Source organism: Akebia trifoliata, chromosome 1, assembly GCF_017979445.1.
Source record: "Akebia trifoliata isolate Shusen 1 chromosome 1, ASM1797944v1, whole genome shotgun sequence".
Taxonomy (NCBI): Eukaryota; Viridiplantae; Streptophyta; class Magnoliopsida; order Ranunculales; family Lardizabalaceae; genus Akebia; species Akebia trifoliata.
The window spans coordinates 3,515,377-3,520,027 of record NC_141375.1 but is presented as its reverse complement, the minus strand read 5'-3'; the positions used below and the strand labels follow the sequence as shown (position 1 = coordinate 3,520,027).

The 4,651-nt window shown below is 37.4% G+C and overlaps 1 non-coding gene across 1 annotated transcript; it reads right to left on the bottom strand.

The window, feature by feature from the left end:
* Positions 1 to 274: 274 nt before the first annotated feature.
* LOC147410420 (small nucleolar RNA R71) lies at positions 275 to 381 on the bottom strand. The gene has a single exon (XR_015182831.1). It is a non-coding gene; the product is annotated as a small nucleolar RNA R71 (small nucleolar RNA).
* Between the last annotated feature and the right edge of the window lie 4,270 nt (positions 382 to 4,651).

Below are 4,651 nucleotides of genomic sequence, written 5' to 3'. Positions count from 1 at the left end.
AGCCTGCCATCATTCAGATGATACAATCTTCGGTTCATTTGGGGGGTTGGCTAACGATGATCCAAATCTGCATATTGCGAATTTCTTGGAAATTTGTGATACATTCAAGCACAATGGGGTGACTGATGATGCCATAAGACTGCGTTTGTTTTCGTTCTCATTGAACAACAAGGTTAAGGCATGGTTGACCTCGCTACCTTCAGGAACCATTACTACATGGGATGGACTGGTTAATGCCTTTCTGACTAAGTATTTTCTACCAACGAAATCTGCGAAGATGAGGAACGATATAACCAATTTTCTGTAGCAAGATCAAGAATCTCTCTATGAAGCTTGGGAGAGATTTAAAGATCTCTTAAGAAAGTGCCCGCACCATGGACTACCGTTATGGATGCAAGTGCAAACGTTTTATAACGGTTTGCTCTCAAACACTCAAACTAAGGTGGATGCAGCAAGTGGAGGAGCATTCTTCAACAAGACACCGGAGGAAGGATATGAACTTATTGAAGTCATGGCTAGTAACAACTTCCTGAAATCTGATAGGAATGCACAGAAAAGGACAGCCGGAGTTCATGACATTGATGCTTTTAATAATTTGACTGCTCAAGTTGCTATTTTAAATAATAATTTTAAGAAAATGAATGTTGCTGCAGTTTCTAATGTAGTTTGTGATAATTGTGCAGGGAATCATCCTACTTGGGAGTGTCAAGGCCCATATGAAGTAAATTCTTCTGAACAAGTGAATTATGTGGCCAACAATCAAAGACAATATAATCCTAACTCCAATTACTACAATCAAGGGTGGAAGAATCATCCTAACTTCTCATGGAGCAATAATGCAAATATGCAAAAACCCCCTCATTTTTTTCAATCTCAAGAGAAGAAACCAACCATGGAAGAGGTCTTTACCCAATTTATGCAAAAGACCAATACATTCATTGATGATACTCAAGCCAATTTCAGAAATCAAGGTGTAAGTATTCGCAACCTTGAACATCAAGTTGGAGAGATTTCCAAGCTATTGACGGAAAGAGCTCAAGGAGCACTCCCAAGTAATACTGAGAAGAATCCCAAGGAGCATGTGAAAGCTATAACTCTTAGAAGTGGGAAGGAGTTAGAACGATCAAAGGGGGGTAGCAAGCAAGCAAATGAAGATGAAACTGCTCTTCCTAAAGATCAAGATGCTACCGCTCCTATTCAACAACCTATTCCACAACCAACTTCTAATCCCATTCCTTTTCCTCAAAGATTGCCAAAGCAAAATTTAGATAAACCATTTTCTAAATTTATTGATATTTTTAAAAGCTTACATATTAATCTTCCTTTTGTAGATATGCTGGAGCAAATGCCGAAATATGCTAAGTTCTTGAAGGAGATTCTATCAAACAAGAGGAAATTAGTGGATAATGAGAAGGTTATGCTCACGGAAGAATGTAGTGCTATTCTTCAAAGAAAGCTTCCCCAAAAGCTAAAAGATCCAGAGAGTTTCACTATTCATTGCACTATTGGTGATTTTAATTTTGATAGAGTTTTATGTGATCTTGGTGCAAGTATTAATTTGATGCCTCTGTCTATTTTCAGGAAACTTGATTTAGGAGAAGTGAAGCCTACTACGATATTCTTGCAGCTTGCAGATAGATCTATCAAGCATCCTAGAGGCATTATTGAGGATGTTTTGGTAAAAGTGGACAAATTCATATTTCCTGCTGATTTTATCGTTTTGGATATGGAATAAGACAAGGATATTCCACTCATATTGGGAAGACCTTTTCATCAAGGTAAGTTGATTTTAAGGGTTCAAGATGAACAAGTAACTTTTAATGTTTTTGAGGCTATGAAATTTCCTTCCGATGTTGATGCTTGTTTTGCAATAAGTGTTTTGGATAGGGTAGTAGCTGAAAATTTTAATGAATCTTTTCCTCCCTTGCCTTTGGAAAATTGCATATTAAATGGTAGAACTTTAGAAACTCTAAGTGATGATGAAGATATAATTGAATGTGTGAATAATCTTGATGCTTTGCCACTTTGTGAGTTTCCAAAAAGACTTAAATTTAAAGAGTTGGGAGCTGTGCATTTTAATGAACCATCATCTAAAAAGGAATCTCCTAAACTTGAACTTAAACAATTGCCATCACATCTTAGGTATACTTTCTTAGAAGAGTCTTGTTATTATCCTGTTATTATTAACTCTTCTTTGAATGATTTTGAGGAAGAAAAGTTATTGAGGGTTTTAAGGGAGCATAGGAAAGCTATTGGATGGACTATCGATGATATCAAGGGAATTAGCCCATATATTTGTATGCACAAGATTTTGATGGAAGAGAGCTACAAGCCATTGGTGCAACCATGCAAGAAGTGGTGAAAAAAGAGGATGTGAAACTTCTGGATGCAGGTATAATTTATCCAATCTCGGATAGTTCATGGGTAAGTTCGGTCCAAGTGGTTCCTAAGAAAGGTGGTATGACCATAGTGAAGAATGACAACAATGAGCTTATGCCCACAAGAATGGTAACCAGATGGAAAGTTTGTATAGATTACCGGAAACTCAATGATGCTACAAGAAAGTATCACTTTCCTTTGCCCTTCATTGACCAAATGGTGGTGAGACTTTTCGGGCATGACTATTATTGTCTCTTAGATGGACATTCGGGCTATAATCAAATTCTAATAGCACCGGAGGATCAAGAGAAGACCACTTTTACATGTCCATATGGAACCTTTGCTTATAGAAGAATGCCATTCGGATTGTGCAACGCCCCTGCTACTTTTCAACGTTGCATGATGTCAATTTTTTCTGATATGGTTGAAAAATACATTAAAGTGTTTATGGATGATTTTTCTATTTTTGGTTCTTCTTTCGATAATTGTCTTTCTAATTTATCTTTGGTTTTGCAGCAATGTGTTGACACAAACTTGGTCTTGAATTGGAAAAAATGCCATTTTATGGTAAAAGAAGGAATTGTGTTGGGACATCGAATTTCTGTTAAAGGAATTGAGGTGGACCGAGCAAAAATTGATGTAATTGAGAAGCTTCCACCTCCTACCAATGTTAAGGGAGTTAGAAGTTTTCTTGGACATGCAGGATTTTACAGGAGATTTATTAAAGATTTTTCTAAAATTGTTAAACTTCTTTGTGAATTATTGGTAAAAGATGCAAAGTCAAGATTGCTAAGATGGATTTTACTTTTGCAGGAATTTGACTTGGAAATCAAGGACAAGAAAGGAACCAAAAATGTAGTTGCAGATCATCTTTCTAGGATGGACCATGTGCAGCTGAATGAAGAAGTTGATGGAGATATTAATGAGAAATTTCTGGATTAACAACTATTTGCAGTTGGAGAAGCCCCATGGTATGCTGATTTTGTCAACTATTTGGCAAGGGGGATTGTGCCTACTGAACTCACCCACCAAAGGAGGAAGAAGTTCTTTTCAGATATTAAGTATTTCATATGGGATGATCCATTCCTTTACAAGATGTGTGGTGATCGTATAACTAGAAGATGTGTGCCGGAAGAGGAGATGGAGAGTATTCTTCAACATTGTCATTCTCGCGAAGTTGGAGGACACTTTGGAGCAACCAAGACAACAGCAAAAATTTTACAATCAGGATTTTATTGGCCTACTCTTTTTAAAGATTCATATAATTTTGTTGTCAATTGTGATAAATGTCAAAGGGTTGGGAATATATCTAGGAAAAATGAGATGCCTCTAACAAATATTTTGAAAATTGAATTGTTTGATGTTTGGGGTATTGATTTTATGGGACCTTTTCCATCTTCTTTTTCTAATCGTTTTATTTTGGTTGCTGTAGATTATGTGTCCAAGTGGGTTGAAGCTGTAGCATTACCAACCAATGATGCTCGGGTGGTGGTGAGATTTTTGAAGAAGTATATTTTTGCAAGATTTGGAACACCAAGAGCTATCATAAGTGATGGAGGATCACACTTCAGTAACAAATAATTTGATTCACTTCTGAGCAAATATGGAGTGACACATAGGGTAGCTACACCTTATCATCTGTAGACAAGTGGTCAAGTTGAAGTATCCAACCGTGAGCTAAAGAAGATTCTAGAGAAGACAGTCAATTCTTCAAGGAAGGATTGGTCAAGTAAATTGGATGATGCTCTATGGGCCTACCGGACAGCTTTCAAGACACCTATTGGAATGTCTCCATATCAATTGGTTTATGGAAAATCTTGTCATCTCCCAGTTGAGTTGGAACATAGATCATATTGGGCTGTTAAGTTCTTGAATATTGAAAGCGCCCTCGATCCGCGGGGTGCGCAGATCCGCTTTTGACCCTTGAGGTTTGGGAGTCGCCACCTAGTTGTTAAGGTCTAGGAACCAAATTGACTTTAAAAAAAGGCAAACTAATCTACGAAAGAAAAAAAAAAAGGTCCGGGGATCACGTTACGGGGTTGGAAGGTGTTAGGCACCAACCCCGCCCGGCCAAAGTCGGTTTCTACTAACTTCCCAAATAAATTACATTGCTAAAAACCTAGATAATAATAAAAAAATAAAAAAAAGATTATACCTTTCCGATAGCAAAGACTTTGTTCCCTCAGATCCGACAAAAGTTGCTCCTTGTACCATACTTCTTGCTTAGTTCTGTCTCCGGATTTGATTTCCGATCTCCGAGGTAAGGTATCTC